Source organism: Microtus oregoni, unplaced genomic scaffold (assembly GCF_018167655.1).
Source record: "Microtus oregoni isolate MIOR12 unplaced genomic scaffold, Mior012 000010F_ref0000083, whole genome shotgun sequence".
Taxonomy (NCBI): domain Eukaryota; kingdom Metazoa; phylum Chordata; class Mammalia; order Rodentia; family Cricetidae; genus Microtus; species Microtus oregoni.
Genome location: NW_024543069.1, coordinates 21,423,204 through 21,443,551, shown reverse-complemented (window position 1 = coordinate 21,443,551; position 20,348 = coordinate 21,423,204).

The window sequence follows — 20,348 nt, the reverse complement described above, 5'->3', positions numbered from 1 at the left end:
TGGGCTCCTCATATGGCTGGTCCTAAAATTTCTCTTCCTGTTCTACACTTCATATTTTTGTTTTTGTTTGTTTGTTTTGCTTGCTTTTTTTTGTTTTGTTTTGTTTTGCTTTGGGTTTGTGTTGCTTTGGAGCCTGTCCTGAAGCTAGCTCTTTTAGGCCAGGCTGGCCTCAAACTCACAGAGATCTGCCTGCCACTGCCTCCTGAGAGCCGGGATTAAAGGCATGTGCCACCACTACCTGGCAAGACTGAAATTCTTGAAGGATGAGCTGAATGTATCTCCCCCAACTATATCTCTTGTTTATCTCTATGTATTATGCTGAACATAATGGTTTGGGTGCTCATGGGTAATCTCTGCCTTCTCCCCAGGGTGCTGGGAACTTTGTGTCTTTGCTGTTTTTTTTTTTAAATCTGCCTCTCCAAGCAGATTGTAAATATCACAAATCATCAACCTCATCCTTCTCATTCTTCTTTGTATCTTCAGTGTTGAGCACAGTGTTCAGCAATCAGTAAGAGTGTGTTGACTGTTGACTAGCAAAGAAGGCAGAGGAATTACAAGAGAAGCAAGAGTTACAGGAGGAGATTCCTTGAGATGCAAGGCAGTCAGAGTCCCTTTTTATTTCTATAATCTTTTATTAAGAATATGTTTGTGAACTTCTCTATTTGAGGTCAACACTATATGATAAATGTAAGGCGTGCATGCCCTGGTAGTAATAATGGGATCCTTAATAGGTTAATGCTTTTCTAAGGCCTGTTAAATATTTCCACATACAGTGTTTAAAAACTTATTCTAAAGCAATCAGCTAATGTATATAGGTAAATGCTTAGCTTGATGGGGTTACATTACAACTTTAATAGCCTCTGCTGTGCTCATCCTGTAGGTGTTCAGCCACTCTTTATTGATGGAGTAAATAAGCTAAACTTTGGCAATGGAAGTGTGTATCTCTGTAGATCATTGTAGACAATTATTCATTATGAAATAGGTTTCAAGCAATATTTACATAAGCTGCACATAGTCTTAGCTGTGAAGAAACTATTCTCATTGTTTAACAGAACATGCTCTATCAGATACTATGTGCTCCGATCATATGAAATTCTTGTTTTGTTTGGAGCATAGTAGAAGCTGATTATTTTAAAACGAGTCTATAGTGAAGTAAGCCATTTCTTCTAAGAATCAATACCATTTTAGTTTGTGGTTATAGGAAAGAAAGTCTTTGTAAATAATCAAACAAAAACACTAGCAGTAGAGCTGGATATAAAAGAGGCATGGCTAGTCAGAGCTTCAAAGTATCCTGTTGCCATTCCTAGAGATGATTCTGGAAACAGTGTGATGCCTGAGAGGTCAGGCATAGATTGTGGTGTTTCATAACCATGTACCTACCTAAGTGCAATCTTTCAGATCAACAAAGAATATCTACAAAATAATGGTGATACAAGAGTCTATCCTGTTCTGTATAACTTACTGTGACCTTGTATTTAATATCTCTCAATTTTGTGTGTGCATGGAAATGCAGCATTTTTGGTTGACCCTGTTCAAAGTTCAAAGATGTCAGCCATCTTTTTTTTTTTTCTTCTGGTTTTTTGAGACAGCTTTTCTCTGTGTCACATCCCTAGCTGTCCTGGAACTAGCTTTTATAGACCAGGTTGGCCCGGAACTCACAGAGATCAGCCTGTCTCTGCCTCCCAAGTGCTGGGATTAAAGGTGTGCTCCACCACCACCATGGCAAGGTTGACCATCTTTGCTACTTGATCTACTCTTCAGAGTAGTCTTGCTCTTTTTGGGTTGAATTCAATCTACTTGCATTTATTTTCTTTACGAAACTCTCAGAAATGTCTCTGTTTTTGTTTGCTTCTTTATCTGTTCTTTTTTCCCTTCACAGAACATAGATTCCATGGCAGAGTGATCCATCATGTGTATCCTTCCATCTTGTACTAAACACTGATTTGATGCCAGAGAATGGCTTCTGGCTATGTTTTCTAAAGAAATGGAAACAGGGATTCCCTCATATACATGGTCATAGCAGCCTTATTCCAAGTACTAAAAAGCATTATCTATTAATGTATGAGTAATGGATAAAAATGATGTAAGAATGGGATATTTTTAGCCCTAAAAAAGAAGACTTTGCCATATGCTTCAATATCTATGAAATTTGAAAACATTTTCTACATGAAGTAAAGCAGACACAAAAGGACAATGACTAAATTATCACATTGTATGAGGTTCTCAGAGAAGTCTGATTCAAAGAGACAGAAAGGTAGGTTTTTATGTGCATCTTAAAAAGGAGACAGGTTTAGTTAATCTCTGGCGGGGCAGACTCTATAGGAATCAGTCATTATGCTCTGAACAACTTGGGGAGAAAGCAATGGTGGACATATTATACACACATGATCAAAATCCACACATGAACTGTGAGGTGAGGAAGGCTTTGCCATTCCTCCATGGGTTTGAGATTCTGGGGTCTTTGAAATGGCCACATCTGTATCAACAGCATGCATTCTCTTAGGACCTCACTCACTCGGGGCTTCATCCATATCCCCAGACTCCAAAGAAACCCTCCCTCACTTAGGTTGCTTATGCCAGACATTTTGTCACAATGACAAAACCAAACTGAACCAAACGGAAAACTGACCTCAGAGAAGTGGGTTGTCATTGTGTCTGAACCTAGCCATGTTGTCCTTAAGCCTTTGATTCTCGGAGGATTTGAAAGACTTAGAAGATGAGGAGTAAAGAGGCCACAGAATGCAGGGAGTAAAGCTTAACAGGTGTGTCTGTTGGGGTGCAGCAGATTGCAGTGTCAATATAATCAGTGAAGACTTCTGGTCACTTTTTAAGTAGTAGGGTTTGTGTGTTTTCCTTCTTTGATTTGCGCTGGTGAAGAGTCTCTAGATGTCTGAGTTATTGTGGTCATTGTTGGACTCCTTGGTTAGTGATTTTCCTTCTATTATTTTCTGTAAGGCTGGATTTGTGGCTACGTATTGTTTAAATTTGTTTTTATCCTGGAAAATTTTGTTTTCTCCATTTATAGTGAATGAAAGTTTGGCTGGATATAGTAGTCTGGGCTTGCATCCGTGGTCTCTTAGTTTTTGGAGAACATCTATCCAGGACCTTCTGGCTTTCATGGTTTCCATAGAGAAGTCAGGTGTAAGTCTGATAGGTTTACCTTTATAAGTAACTTGGCCTTTTTCCTTTGCGGCTCTTAATATTCTTTCTTTATTCTGTATATTTTGTGTTTTGATTATTATATGGCGAGGGGATGTTTTCTTTTGATCCAGCCTATTTGGTGTTCTGTATGCTTCTTGAACCTTCATAGGTACATCTGTCTTCAGGTTGGGAAAGTTTTCTTCTATAATTTTATTAAGTATATTTTCTGTACCGTTGAGCTGCACTTCTTCTCCTTCTTCTACTCCAATTATTCTTAGGTTTGGTCTTTTTATTGTGTCCCATATTTCCTGAATGTTTTGTGATGAGAGTTTGTTGGACTTGCTGTTTTCTTTGATCAGAGTGTTTATTTTCTCTATGTTATCCTCAGAATCTGAGATTCTTTCTTCTATCTGTTGTATTCTGCTGGTTATACTTGATTCTGTAGTCTCTATTCGTTTACCTAGATTTTCCATGTCCAGTCGGCCCTCTGTTTGTGTTTTCTTCTTTGCCTCCATTTCAGTTTTCAAGTCATGAACTGTTTCCTTTATCTGCTTGATTGTTTTTCCTTGGTTTCCTAGGGTATCATTCACTGATTTACTCAATTCCTCGAACTTTCTATTATACTTCTCATCCATTTCTATAAGGGCGTTTTTTATATGCTGTTTGAGGGTGTCAATCACTTTCATGAAGTCAGTTTTTTCTACTTCTTCTTGATTAAGGTGTTCATGTCCTCCTGTTGTGGGGTCACTGGCTTCTGGTGGTTTCGTGTTGTTTTTCAGATTGTTGGGAGAATTCCTGCATTGGCGTCTGCCCATCTCTTCCTCCCAATACTCCCCTTTGGATCTTCTTTTATAGGATCAGGTCTTCTTGCCCACTGATGTACCTTCCCAGTGATGTCACCCCCCAGAGATGTTTGTCCACAATGAGGTTTCACTCAGTGCCCAGATCGAAACTCCGCGCTGCTTGGTTAGCTCGCGAACAAAGGGCCCACCCTGCTCGCTGTGGGCAGGCTATGGGAACAAAGGAGCTACTGGCCACCCCTTTGTCCTCCCGGTTCGGATTCGGTCCCAGCACCCTAGCAGGCTGGGCAGGGAGGCGCTATGCCCCAAAGGAGGGAGGGAGACAGGGGGTGTGGGGATCTGGATGTAAGCTGAATGGGATAGGAAGAGAGAGGTGGTTTGGGCAGTATAGCTCCTGTAGGATGGCCAGGAAGTGTGGGCGGGCTGAGGTATGATCCCAGCTGCCGCAGCACTCACTCACCACAATGATATTTCACTTGGTTCCCGGATCGAAACTCTGCTCTGCGCTGCTTGGTTAGCTCGCGAACAAAGGGCCCACCCCGCTCGCTGCCAGCGAGCAGGCTATGGGAACAAAGGAGCTATTGGCCACCCCTTTGTCCTCCCGGTTCGGATTCGGTCCCAGCACCCTAGCAGGCTGGGCAGGGAGGCGCTATGCCCCAAAGGAGGGAGGGAGGGAGGGAGACAGGGGATGTGGGGATCTGGATGTAAGCTGAATGGGATAGTAAGAGAGAGGCGGTTTGGGCAGTATAGCCCTTGTAGGATGGCCAGGAAGTGTGGGCGGGCTGAGGTATGATCCCAGCTGCCGCAGCACTCACTCACCACAATGATGTTTCACTTGGTGCCTGGATCGAAACTTTGCGCTGCTTGGTTAGCTCGCGAACAAAGGGCCCACCCCAGTGAAGACTTCTGAAAGCTCAGATGGAAACAAAACTCCATGAGGAACAGGACAAGAGACCATCGATGGCTCAGTGGTTTTGAGCACCTACTATTCTTCCAGAGGACCCGGGTTCAATTCCCAGCACCCACATGGTGTCTCATAACCATCTGTAACTTCATTTCCAGGGGATCTGATGACCTTTTGTAGCCTCACAGCTCCAGGCTTGCACGTGGTACACACACATACATAGAAGCAGGTTATTCATACATATGAAAAACTAAATTAAAAAGAAAAAGAGGAAAGTGAAAATCAGAGAAAAAATATCTAAAAATCTTGTGGTTTGGTAAAAAAAAAAAACAACAGCTATGAAGAGTTGGAGTCAAGGAAGGCATAGTTCTGAAGAGATCAGTGGTATTAGAAAGAAGCTATGGCCCAGCAATGGGATATCTCAGAACTGGACAGAGATGACCCACCTTAGTCTCGTGATACGAAGTAAGAAACTCTTCTGTGAGACTCCCTTGAGAAATGGGTACCTGCAGATAATAGTGCTCTGCTTATATAGGCTCCCTGGAATCTGTGCACTAAGATCGATTGCCCTGTGCTCAGTGGCCCAGGTGTGCAGAGGCCACTGTGACTGTGCATCAGAGGGGTCTGTTCTTGCTCCAACTGGCAGCACCAGACAGTGGTATCATGCATATAATGTGACCACGACAGTGTCTTCGTTGGGATCAAGTCCTAGTACATAGTGACATCTTTGGAAACTTGATCTGGGTCTCTAAATGACATGTGTTATAACTATGTTTGGTACCAAGTACAAAGGAGAAATAAAAAATGTTATTTATCTGTTCTCACAGAAATAAGTGTTATAGCCTTACATTTAAAGCCGTCTTTTATTGTCGGGATCAATATGTGTTATAATTGAAGGGTTCTTGTCTCCATGCAAATTAATAATGCAATGTGTTTTAACTTTGTGAACACATAAGAGGAGAATTACAAAACATTAGAAGCAGCTGATTCATAAAAGACCAGAGAAAACAATAGTTGTCTGATATACTGCCAAGCAATGCTTTGAAAAGGTAATGGCTTATCTCTTTGATTTAAGGCTAAACTCAAAGTACTTATTAAAATTATCTGATATACTGAATGAAATGGTAACTATGGCTTCTATATTTTATCTTGTTTTTTAAAACTATATCCAATGTGTATGAGTGTTCACTCACATCTATGTGTGTGTACCATACATGTACCTACAGAGGCCAGAAAAAGTATCAGATACCCTGTAACTGGAAGTACCAGAGGTTATGACTCACTATGGGTGCTGGGAACCAAGCCTGTATCCTCTGCAAGAGTAGACAGTGCTGCTAACTGTGGAGGACCTCCCAGCCCCAAGTTCATCTTTCTAGTTCCTCATTAGTAAACATTTATGTGAGAGGAATTTCAAATTGACTTTCTAATTTATCATCCTCTTTAGTTTACTTCTAGCATGGCTCCCCAAACAATTTAAGGACAGTAGACAAAATACATTTCTCCAGAATCCTTTGCAACGAGGACTCTACACAGGAGTCATATAACTTAGGCCTGACAGGTGCCTTATGATGAGATGACCCCTTTTGGGGGGTTGTGCAGTCTTTTTGTGGTCAAGATTTGGAAGGAAGAAGTATGGATGGCACAGAATCTTTTGCTAAATTTGATGATATAATATTTGACTCTTCATGGGTAACTCTGATGAAGAAGCTGCAGATGATAATGTTACCAGTCTAAGGAAATAGAAGTGAGGTTTAGGTAGAGCTGTCCATTACAGCAACTGAGGGTTCTATTCACTGAGACTAGTTAGTTGAGGGGCATCCATGCTACACAACATGGCTCCTCCTGAATTTTGTAGTCATCAGAACCTTGAAATAATTTTCTTCTTGTTTAAATGGCTGCATTGCTTATTTCTAAAAATAGTGGATACTGAGGCCAATAGCTATGGTAGATACTATAGATACAAAACTGGATTCATGCTCAATTCTTATTTGCTATGATTTAATCCCAAACAACTCCGCAGTCACATAGAGAATGGCAACAACAGTCATCTGAATAAACAACAGTGCATTTTAATAGACAGAGGCCCGTTAATGTTTCATGAAATAAAACCCTGATAATGAATAGTCTAGGAGAATAATTGGATCAGGGATGATTGACTAGGAAACAAGTGAATTTCTTTGGATCTTTATGTCTGAGGCCAGTCAAGTCAATATAGTGAGACCCTGTCTCAAACAAACTCATACAGATCCACCTGTCTTTGTCTCCTAAGTGCTGGCATTAAAAGCATGTGCCACCATATCCAGCCATGGATCTTTAGAAACATCTAATTGCAGAAAGTGGACAGAATATTCAATTGGAAGGAGAGTGCACAGATTATAGTGTGATACAGCAGCATGGTCCTTCAGCAAAGTGCAAAGGTTTTACTATTTAAGTGAGGTGTAGAATTGATAAGGGGATGAACCAGGGCAACAGAGGAACCTTCTACCCTATACCTGGATGTTTAGATTTGAGGAATTTATATATATATATATATATATATATATATATATATATATATACACTTCTGAACTATAGCTTGGGCAGCCAAGAAGATTGGGGTTTGGGTACCACTGAAAGCAGAATGCAGGGAAGATTTTAAAGGCTGTTGAAATCACCTAAGAGAAGTGATGGGGTTGTGGAAAAAGAGATGGAGAGAAAAAGATGTATCAGAAGGATACTTGATTGCTGGCCAATGGTGAGAACCTAATAAAGACTAACTGAATGGGATGCAAAGACAAAGGGGTGTGTGTGTGGTGTGTGTGTGTGTGTGTGTGTGTGTGTGTGTGTGTGTGTGTGTAGGGGTGATTGACCATAACCAGAGTGCACTTAGCTCACTGAATAGGAGGAAAGTCGGTGGATGAACCATGTACCAAGGTGCTTGGTCTCTCTGTCTATTTGTGAGCACAAAGCATTTGGTAATCTAAGTTGTCAGTATATTCATTCATTCACTTTCATCCATCAATTCACTCATTCATCCACCAAAGATTTCTCTATAGTTTTAAAGCATTACTCATTATGTGTGTGTACATGCATGCCACAGTATACATGCTTCTAACAGGCTAGAGAACAAGTTAAATAAATTATTTTATGTGTATGGTTATTTTGTCTGAATGTATGTCTGTGTACCATGTTCATACCTGGTGCCTGAAGAGGCCAGAAGAGAGCAGATGGCTGTGAGCCACCGTGTGGGTGAAAGAGATTGAACATAGGTCCTCTGGAAAAGCAGCCATTGCTCATAGCTGTGCCCTTTCCCCCAACAACCTTTGGGAGTTGTTTCTGTCTTACCATGGGATCTTGGAATTAAACTTTACTGGTCAGGTTTATGAAGTGTTTTGTGCCTGCCAACATCTCTCCACCCTAACACATATGTACTGAGTATTGGTGTCGTTCTGGGTGCTGGGCAAGGTAGACTCCAGAGTGGATTAGATAAGCATCCTTAAGTTGGATTGAAGACACCAAAGAAGCCATGCAAGAATAATTAATTGCAGTTTTGAAGAGCACTCTGATGTACAGCTCAGGACACTGTAGGACAGAAAAGGCTTAGCAACTGTGTCGCCAGGAAGGCTAGTGCCGTGTGTCGGGTAGTGAGGACAATACTTGCTTATATTTTTAAAATTTACCACATTGCCCAGATTCCATAAGTGCTATTGTCCCTATAGCTTTAAGACATCATGCTATGGTGTCATTGAGGAAAAGCTGTCCCTGTGTAGGGAAAATCCTGCCCATTTGTTCTCCCTCCTGGGCCCCTGGCAGTGAGCCCTCTGTTTAATTTTTAACTAGCAGATGTATCTCTGGACCACACCCTAAGTGGGAACAGTGAGGAAGATGGATTTGAGGTCCTATTTACACTTCTTAAGGGAAGAAAACTGGGCTCTGCTGACAACCAGTGCCATTAATCACTTTCTGTTGGATTTATTATGTGGTTTGGCTTGTTTTTCAGTGGGGATTCTCTTCACCATTTGAAAGCGGACACTTTCTTCAGATAAAGGAAATGCTTTCAAGATTTACAGTGATACCAGCCATACTAATTTGCAGAGAAAGGCTTCATGGGTTGCTAGGAAGAACATTTATGGCCATAATTTGGCCCCGGCTATCATTTCCAAATGGCAGCATCTGCCTCCAGGTGTGCCCAATTAATCGAAGACTCTCAGAATAAAGTACAATATTTAATTGGTCTGGAGCAGTGTTTCTCAAACTATAGATTGCAACTCATTAGTGGCTTGTGGAATCAATTTACAGACTTGTGATGAGTGTTTTTTAGAAGGACTAGAACGGGAAAATTAGCGAAAATATCAGATGATATTGCATAAAGAATAGTTTCTTGCAAACTTGTTATTGTATTAATACATATATATTATAATACACATACATGTATTCAATGTCATATATGTTTTATGGATGTAATGTGTATCACAGAAGTTTATATGCAGACATGTTGATGATTCTCATGTGCCTGTTTTAGCCCTCACTGCTCACATGTAGTCTCGAAGGAACAATCATATTACAGTATAAAGCTTCCTCTGGCCAAAGGTTAACTGTCAAAGATTAAAGAAGCTTTAAATGCATAGACATGGAAAATGCTCTAGCAAAAAAACCATTTCATTAATATCTTCCATTAATATGCCAACCTTAACTTATTTTTTTATTGCTTAACACATTAAAACTATTAAAACTGTTTGTACACATAATTATTTAGCATGTTTTACCTACAAATGAGTTCTGATAAAAAAGAAAAGGGTAAAGTTACCTTTATTTGGGTAAATCTGTATTTGACACATTAAAGATATCATAAATCATTAACACATTCCAACTTTACTATTTAGAGAAAGCTCATTTCTTTTGATGTTTAAGTAATTTTGCATCAAGTACATATCAAACACTGATTAATTTTTATAGACTCTTTTGTCTCATATGTAATAGTTAGCAGATATAAATACCATTGCCCTTTTATTTACAATGTTTTAGAAATATTAACTCTTTAATACAATATACTGATATTATATTTTTCATCTGAACTTTCCATTCTTCTCTAGAAAGGTAATGTTAAAAGATAATGGGTCTGGTGCATGCCTTTAATCCCAGCATTCTGGAGGCCACAGCAGGTGAATCTCTGTGAGTTCAAGGCCAGCCTGGTCTATGAAACTAGTTCTGGGAAAGTTACGGTTGTTACACAGAGAAACCCTGACTTGAAAAACAACAACAAAAAAGATAATGGATAATATTCTTTTCTAAGCAAAAAATGTCACATTAGGTGCCACTGTGGCCTTACTCCAAGAGCTCCTGTTGTTCATTTTTTATAGTTTATTTAAATTACACCCCTTTTAAGAGCTGGCTTGATCCTTTTCCCTCTTCATTGTCAGTGTGAATTTCAGACTTTCAGTATAACGGTTAAATCTGATAAACAAGTAGAGGTTTCTGTAGTAATAGGAGCGGCGGGGCTGCGTCCCCAGCACCCCAGCTGCCTGACTAGCTTATGCCCGAAATAACAACACACAAACTGTATTCATTTAATCACTGCTTGACCCATTTCTATCTAGCCTCTTCTAGGCTAATTCTCACATATTAATTTAGCCCATTTCTAATCATCTGTGTAGCGCCCCCAGGTGCGCTTACCGGGAAGATTCTAGCCTATGTCCATCCTGGGTCGGAGCTTCATCGTGTGCGTCTGTCTGGGAGCTGGGAGCATGGCCTCTCTCTGAGGCATCTGCTCCCGAGAGGAGAGCTGTGGAGTCTGAGCTCACTTCCTCTTCCTCCCAGCGTTCTGTTCTGTTTACTCCTCCCACCTATCTTCTAACCAATGAGGGCCAAGCAGTTTCTTTTTATTTAACCAATGACCTTCCTCCATCAGGTTTCTGTATAAATGCCTAGAGTTTATTCAACTACGAAGCAAGTGGGTGCTGGTTCTTGAGTGCTGTCACATACTTCCTGGCTCACATGGAGTTCAGAAGGGGGTGACACCATTAATGTATGACTTGTGCCTTTAGTGGAGCTAATTGGAAATATGTGTGTAGTAGCTAATAAGGATAAGTTAGTCAGCTTTCAACTGCTGTAACAAAATACCTAAGACAATCAACTTATAATGAGGTTTATTTTGGAGGTTCTAGTCTGTGATTGGTTGGTTCCTTTTGCTCTGAGCTTGTGGTGAGGCAGTACATCGTGGTGGGAGTATGTGGTAGAGAAAAGCCTGTTACCTCATGTCAGAGAAGCAAAAAGTAAAAAAGGCGAATAACGCATGGTCCACAGTCTCTTTTGAATTCACATCCTCAATGACTTCAGAACTTTTCAGTAGGCCCTAAATATCCTCCTCAAGGTCCCCAGCACCTTCCTGTACCCCCACCTGGGAACTAATCCTTTAACACAGGGTCTTTTGTGGAAGCATATCCAAAACACTGCAGGTTGCATGCACAGCCCAGGCTGGGTCAGGCAGGATGAGATAACATGGGACACTGAGAAACCTTCCTTATGCAGCTTTGAAGTGAGAGGCTACCCATCATGGCGTTTGTTAGCCATTTGGACAGGAATCTGCTCTTGTCTGAGCTACTTGACTGGACTTGCAGGACTCACAGAAAAATGACTGCTGAACTTGTCCTTCGGGGTTCCTGCTTCATGAAAGAGTCTGCCAGACATTCTGCAGGACACAGAAGAAAATGACTGACAAACTGCCAATATAGGTGGAACTGTCTTTGAAATTTCCTGCTTCATGAAAATGTTTGCCAGATGCTATGGGCCTATAGGCTAAAGATGCCCCAGTTTTACAGAAGAACTTTGGGTGACTGTCCAGGTAGCAAGATGTCTCTGTCAATTCTAGAGTTTTGGAAGTTGCTTACAATGCACTTCCTGTTTACTTAGGTAATATTATATCCTTCTGGAATCTTTGATGGAGCTGAAGAATAGTTATAGTTTTCCTTAGTTATGATAAAAAATAAAGTAGATATAAATATTGTAACTGTGATTCTTGCTTGATACCTATTTTGTTCTACTTAATTTGCTATGTTAAAGTTAAAATCTTCCTTTTTATTTAGACAGAAAATGGGAGATGATATAGAAGGTAATGTATGTTGTGAATATGTTTTATTGCCATTGGTTTAGTTATTAAAGAAGCTGCTTTCAGCCAATGTCTTAACAGAATATAGCCAGGCTGGAAGATCTATATCTATATCTATAGAGAGAGTAGGCAAAGTCAGAGAGTAGCCATTAGCTGCCATAGAAGACAGACTTCTCTGCTGGAGCCTGCCAAAATTTTGCCGGTAGAACACGACCTCATGGTGATGTACAGATTAATGGAGATGGGTTAGTTTAGGATATAACTGCTAGCTAGAAATACGCTTAAGCTATTGGCCAAACAGTATTGCAATTAATAGAGTTCCTGTGTGGTTATTTTGAGTCTGAGCAGCCAGGAATAAATGAGCGGCCTCCAGAATTTGCTTTTATAAAAGAAATTAATTTCAGACCTAAATTAAATGGTCAGTGTAATAGGACTTTCTGTTTAGAAAATACTTAGTGCCTAAGAATTATGATTCCAAGTAACTCAGTGTGTTAATCGTTATTAATGGTATTATAAATATTAGCTTTGTGAAACGATTTTCTCTTTTGATCACATCTTTACTCCTGCTCAGTACTGCCAATGTCAAAAGGCATTTATGTATTTTAGTACTTTTGTTGGTCTGTTAAACCCTAGAGAGCTTAAAAGTCTGGATCTTTTCCTTCGTATTTAAGCTGCTGCTGCTTAGACGCTGCTGTGGTCTCAGGATGTCCCCTGAAGCCTGCGTAGTTGGAGCCTGAAGTTCACATATTGGATGATGCATCTCTCCATGGATGTCATCAACGTTGTTGTATTAGGAGTGGATGTGTGTTTGTAGAAGTGCTTCTCCATTGCCCTTCTGCCACTGCCACGGGATGACTTACCAAGAAGGCCATGGAATGACTCACCAAGGAGACTGCCACCAGGTAGATGATGGCACTTGGGCTTGAGATGCCCAACCTCCAGAGGGTGAGAAACACATTTATATTCTTTCTAAATCACTCACTTATAAAAATTCTGTTAAAGAGGCACAAAACAGACTAAGACCCTACAAACACCCACCAATAACAATGCCACTCAAAAATAGGACAGATTTTTAAATCCATTCATTCGATTCTCTTCTACAATTTAAAAGACTGAAGATAATTATGGCATTAGGTGTATTTTGTTCCATACCATTTGGTGAGAATGCAGAAACAGCTGATTCTGGAGAGAAGACATTTTTTTTTCAATAGCCAACTAATAAAACATCGTTGGATACACATTTCCCATTGAGCAGTACTCCTTCTGTGGCTTTTGCTGGTCAAGAACTGTGTTGCTGTACCTGCATTGATGAGAAGAGTGTGCCTTGTTCATTTCTATTCAGATTTTAGCTTTGCTATAAACCTTATTTGTATTCGATGCTATTTTTATTCCTGAATCTCTCATCTATTCTTTAGTCTACTGAACAAAACTAAAAACTATTTTTATAGCATAGAAGTCCTTTGAAAGTAAGAAACAGAGATCAATGTTAAATATTTGCACCGGGCTATAAAGTTAGAAGATATGATATGCTCTTGTTTGCTTGTGATAAAAAATGTTTGCACTGTGTCCACATGGAGTGGAACTCATAGACCAAAAGGATGAGATGATAGAAAAGGCATCAGGAACACACATAAGCATCCTTTAAAAGGTAACTGTGTGCAGGTTATTGTGAGTAAATAATCATATGCTCTATTGGGCTACTTTTGTGTGTCTTATCTGACTTGCCCTTGATTACAAGGCTGGGAAGCCAGATCCTTGTCATCTCTTGGGTGTTGCAAGTTTAACCAACTAGGATTTAACTCCAGGGAATTCTCAAAGTATATTTGGTGATAGAGCCACACTGAAATGAGCTTTGTTAATGGGACCGATACTACACAAGCTTATCTTTGAAAATTATATCCTTCTACATGCACGTTTCTGAAAAAGTTATTTCGTACATACAAAATAGAATCAGGGTATTCTCAACTCATTTTCAGTCACAGTTGAAAATGGCTATTGTAATAAAACATCCCAATCCCCAGGCAAACAAAAGGAGTTGTTATGATTGGTCCATCTCATCTATACACATCCTATCCCACATGACATCTCATCTCTATTCACCATCCAGGTTGTCAGTTTGACACACATGGGAAGAGAAAGAACCTCAGCCGAGTTACTTGCTCTTTTAAATTGGCCTATAGGGCATTGCCTTGATTGCGAATTGATGTAGGAGGGCCCAGCCCACTGTAGGCAGTGCCATCCCTAGGCAGATGGCCCTGACCTGTGTAAGAAACATAGCTGAACAAGTCAGAAGCGGCAAGTCAGTGAGCAGCATCCCTCCATGGCTTCTGCTTCAGTTCCTGCTTCCAGGTTCTTGCCTTGAGTTCCTGACTGGCTTCCCTTGGCGATGGATTGTAAACTGTAAGCCAATAAACCCTCTCCGCCATATGTTGCTTTTGGCCGTGGTGTTTATCACAGAAACAAAAAGTCAACTTCTGATAATCTTACAGAGAAGACTATCCTCTTATGGTATTGAGAAAGTATTTAATGTGTATTACTGAATGGACCTACATTATTTTCTTTGTCCGGAAAGTGTTGGGAGCTCAATAGCAGAAAAGCAGGCGCTCTGAGAAGCACCTGGCACAGCCCAGGCAACATAACCCCTGAAAGGACAATAGCAAACTGTGTATTGTGGGTCACACCTGTAATCCTAATACTTGGGAGACTGAGGCAGGAGGCCTGTGAGTCTGAGGCAAACTTGGACTGTATGGTGAGAAATCCTGTCTCGAAAATGAAACCTGACCAAACCTAAGCAAAACGACAAACAGAACAAAGCCGAGAACCATCACAAAAGTTGAAATGCTGTATATAAAGATTCTACAGAAAAAAAAACCTTCTGGGAATGACCTGACTTTAAGATGCTCATTTAATTTCATGGCTTGTATTTTATTTTATTGTTTAATAGACAATGATGTAGCCAAACTCTGCAGAGACGAAGTCCTCATTTAAGGCAGGAGAGAAATGTATTGTTTTGCCTGTTCAAATTAAGAGCTGAGAGTTTGCCAAAGGACAAGCCTAGGATTCCCCTGTAGCAATAAATACTGCTGTGAATTAAGGAAAAGAGCATTTCCTAAAGTGCATTTTCATAAACTGGAAGCAGATGGAGTAGCATTAGTATGTGCTATGACCTCAAGAGGAACCCAATTGGAAGCACCATGACACGGGGGACCGGAGATTACACCTGAAAAGGAGCCAAAGGGTCAAGAGCTTCGTTGTAACAAGGGGTGGTCACACTAGTCCGTGGCCCCTGTTTATGTGATGCATATGTAAAGAGAACACTTATGTGCCCAGCAGGAGTATTGCCTTTCTCTGACTTATGACGGACAGCTCACTGCTCAGACATTTTCGTTAGTTCTCAGGATCTGACAAGGACCATTTTAAAGTGCCTGGGAACCCAATGTACTTTTTGGTAACTAACCAATGCAATGCAAATGAGCACCCCAAATATTCCTGCCTGAGCGGAATTTAAGGCGTGTAGGTTGCCTGGAGAGCTTATTTGCATGCAAATCCCTTTGGTCTTCCTACTCTGCATTAGTCACTTGATAGCTAAATCTTAGTTCAGGGAATACAACTGGGAGCATCCAGGAGCATGATCCTAGAATGGGAGCCTGCTCCCCATCTTTGCTACAGTGTTCTCACCACTTCCTTCTCCTGCAGGTAGGATTTTCAGAATAACACAACTTTTGGGTTTCCCTGGAACACTGTTCTAATCTCCCCTTTATTTTATTTCCATCATATTTCCACAGCACATGCAAAACTCTAGGGCTTTTCCCATTTTCATGAAGGATGCTCCTTGCCACATATCCAGTGATCAGACCCGACACCCCATTAAAAATGAGGAACAATGAAAGACCACTCCTGTCCCAACTGCTGTTATTTTTACTCATGTTTGTAGACAAATTTAGTTCAGGACCTTGTTTTATTCGTCTGTGATCAAATGGGCATCTCCACCATGTTTCCGTGCAGTGGTCTCTGTTGTGCCACAGATGTTTCTTGTTGAGGACCAGGCGCTTCTTTCTAAAGGGGCTTGCTTGCGCTTTCAGTAGAACATCAAAGTAAAATCGAAACTGTCCCAGACAAGGCGTAAGTTGCCACACTCAGCAACTGAGTGAGACATTTCAGAAATGTATCTTCTGATGGGACCTCATTCCCAAAGTAATAGGGCCGGTGAGGCGTTTGGCTGCTTTTATAGCTGGTAAACAGTTTGCATTGTGCCTTTTACGACAGTTTCCGCTACTCCCTTGCTCAGAGCTCATTAAGTGTCGAAAAGCTACCATCAACAAATTAAGGGTGTTTCATACGCTTGACATGCTTTTCCGAACACTGAGAACTGGGCTTCTGGCAGCTTAACTTGCCCATCTTGCTGGGAATACCTTACAGAGAGCTATAGATCTGAGAGCTGTAACTTGCCCATCTCACTGGTAATGCCTTACAGAGGTCTGTAGATTTGGGAGCTGAGTTCTCTGAAGTGAGAGCACTTTCAGAATCATGGGAAAAAAATTTTTGATGTGTATCTAAAATTGACAACTTTTTATGTTAAAAATAAAAATGTATTAATTGCAGGGAAATGAGAATAGCATTGTAAGTTTTATACATAACAGCAATTTGACATTTTCTTTGGAATATGAGGGCAGAGGTAGAAAGAAGGTGGCAGAAGAAAAAGATCAAGTCTTTAAAATTATAAAGAACATCAATTCATCAACAAGAATTACACCAGCATAGCGAATTGAATATAGATTTTGTTTTCTTAAAGCTCTACTAAATGACAGGAGAATAATATAAGAAGAATGAACCTAGGAAGACAAAAAGAGGTAGCTTCTGAGTGGAGATTCATTCAAAATTTGACTCTCAGGAAGTCCAGGGAGCTAGTTCAGTGGCTGAGGCTTGTCCCTGCCTGTGGCTCAGGAAGCTGAGGCAGAAGGGCTGTTATAAAGCTGAGGCCAGCCAGGTGAGCAAGTTCTGGAGTGATATTTCTTGTTGAAGGCCAGGTGCCATTTTCCTATAGGGGCTTATGTTTTCAGTGGAACATCAAAGTAAAATTGAAACTGTCTAAGACAAGGCTAAGTTGCCACACTCAGCAACTGAGTGAGACATTTCAGAAGTATATCTTCTGATAGGACTTCATTCCCAAAGTAATGGGGCCAGTGAGGAGTTTGGCTGCTTTTATAGCTGGCAAAACACAATAATATGTTCCACTTAAAATAGTTTCAGATAAAATATCTATAAATATGGCGATTAAACTTATTTTCAGGGGCTGGGGAGATGGCTCAGCCCATGCAGAGGTTCTGACTTCAATTCTCAGCACCCACATGATGGCTCACCATCTGTAACTCCAGTTTCAGGGGATCCAGGGCCTTTTAAAGACCTCTGCAGGTACTGCACACATGTGGTTGTCATTCATACATACATACACACATACATATGTATATATAAAAAGCATATATATATATATATATATATATCTGAAACGAATTAATACAAATATACACCAAGAATGCTAAAGGGCGCATAAAGAATCAAGTAATATTTAGTGAGTTTGATGCAGGTCTTTAACCTCCATGTGTTAATGAAAGGTACGAAAGCGATGTAAAACTTCAAAGGAAAGCACTGGATTCAAAGATGCTACATTCAAATCAAAGATGTTGGCACCCACTTAATGTTTTAAAATAGCTGAAATTATTGTTGCTAAGCTGTCAATAGGGAAACCAGCACAAAGATACAAATCAACAGAATTGTCATCAGCGGTAAGGATATAGGACTTTCTTAAGGAAACTCCCATCAACAGACAAATACTGAACTATTTCTGCACATAAGCTTGGAGTCACATGTTTACCATCGGGAAGGCTAATTCTCTTAGCCTTCTGCTTTGTCTTGGCACCCATGAAACTTAAGTAATATTCAAATAAGCATAATTATCTGTAGTACTTCTGTTTTCACTTACAAAAGAGAAATTCCTTGTGACTTTCCAGGGAAAACCTCTGGGCTATTTTAGATATGCTTCCAAGGTACAAGGAATATGATCTCAACTTTGAAGTTTGGAAAGACAAGTGTCAGAATCTATTGGGAGTTTGAATTCTTGGTCAGGATGAAGTCAGCAGATACTACAGATAGTGTCTATACTATACTATATCTGACCATTTAGGATCATGATATTCCTACTTATCCAAGGAGCTATAATGTTTAATTTTAAGCTGTATGGCTCAATGCTCAGATAGCTGGAAAACCATTAATTCTGTGCATGTTTGTGAGAGTATTTACAGAAGGTAGTAGCATTTTGTCAGCAAAGCCGGTGGTGTGGTTCCCATCCTAGCTCAAAGACCTTAGAGCCAGGAGGGCCTGTGAAGTAAGTCCTATCCTACTGAGTCCCAAGGGTAGAAAATGAGAAGCCACAGAGTCTCTGGATACAGTAGGATGGATGGATGTTCCAGCTCAAATGGGGTCTAAACTTATTCTCTCTCTTGATCATCTCCTTTTTTTTTCTGGAAAACTCTGATAAATATAGGAGCTACCATTATTGGAAATAGTCTTAGCTTGTTCCTAAAAAAATAATTAAATAATAAACACATAAGCTATAGAAGTTTGTCACCTTGGCAGATTAAATGGAAGATATATTCAAGTCCTTAGAACTGCCTGTATGAACCAAATAGTAATCCAAGAAAGCTTGGCCATTTTAGAAGATAAGTCTAAACTTTATTTCTCCCCCAACATAATAGTTGATATTAGGGATTTCTTTTGAAAATCTAATAAATAAGCCCATCAAACTATAGCCAAATTTAATCTCTGCAAATTTTCTGTCTGCATGTGTCCTTTTTCGGTGTAACCTTTCCAAGTGGCAAAATGAATACATGTATTTCTGTAGCTTAAAAAAAAGTAACTTCTCTATACTATACAAAGAGAAGCAACAGAAAGCCAAAAACTAAATTATGCTTAGTGATTCCTTCTTCCCCATTCTGTCTCACTTAGGAATGATTCAAATGGCCAGTGGATGCCCCTCAGTTCACTCAGGTTGTATCCATGAGTCCAGTCTCTGAGTTACTTAACAATCTTGGAAGATACCCATCCAGCATATCACAAAATGTAAATGTGATTGCAATAAATTGTGTTGCAAGATGATTTAATTTAAACACATATTTGCATTTTTCATTATCTTAAATATTTAGTAGAAGTAACGTTAGTTTATTCTATCAATAAACCTGCAGAAGCTTATGAACTGTGCACTGACGTAGAATAAAAATGTAGTCTTCTATGTTAATTAATGCTGATAACTCAGAGAAGACATAATTTGTTTTTATTAAACCAACAATAATAAATTAGACTCATTTGCAAAAGGCTTGCTGAATTATGTAAGCTGGAATTCTTAAAATATAAATTAGTTGCATTAAGAATTCTTTTTTTAGAACATTGAAATTATTGGAAGTTCAATTTCCTTCATATTTGGGAATTTTAAGAATGTTTTATTTTATAAACATTTATCTCTGGAAGTCAATCATGATAAAGATCTTTTAATTTAAGAGATTTTATAATCTAATTTACAAGATAAGAAAGTATTTGCATAATAATTCTAGGTCCTTTCTGAAATATATATGTACACACATACATATATACATATACATATATACGTATACATATATATATATACACATACATACATGCACACACAAACATACAGAGAAGACATAGAAATGTATTTGGATATTGGAAAAGAACCTTTTTTAACCTGAATTTTACAATTTTTGTACATAGATCAGACATAATTTTGTACTGAAATACAGAATTTATCAGTCTTAGGACTACTTCCCATTGGCTCTGAAATTCTGAGTTGGTTTGACCACAGTATAGACAAATAGACAAAGAAATGCCCTGAACTTGTCTCTTTTTAGCACAGGTCAGCAAAGTGAATGCCATGGGCCGTAGAACATGCTGGCGCCAAGCAAGCTTCCTGTGATTTCAAAAGGGTCAAATGAAACAAGTCATTATTTGATGAGACCCTTCATGGTCCACAAATCCTAAAATGCTGCTTGCCTGTATTCCTCGGGGTCCTCCAAATGGTCTTGGGAGAATTTGGATTCTTATTTTACAAAATCACTGCCAAGAAGGGTATTCAGTTTTTGAAAGCTAGAATAAACCCCAAATCCCATGTGACGAACACACCAGTTTAGAAAGTTAAGACTTTTCATTTGTAAGAGCTTAGAGAGGAAAGGGGAAAGCTTCTTAACATTCAAGAGAGAGCCTGTCTGCACAATGTCTTGTTAATAGGAAAGAGGACTCTCTACCCCACCTCCAAGGAAAGTAGAATGCTTGTGTTGGGCCTGGGTAGGCAACCTATGCTTGGGAGAAGTCAGAGGAAATAGACAGAGGAGAACCTTGGTGAGCACACAAG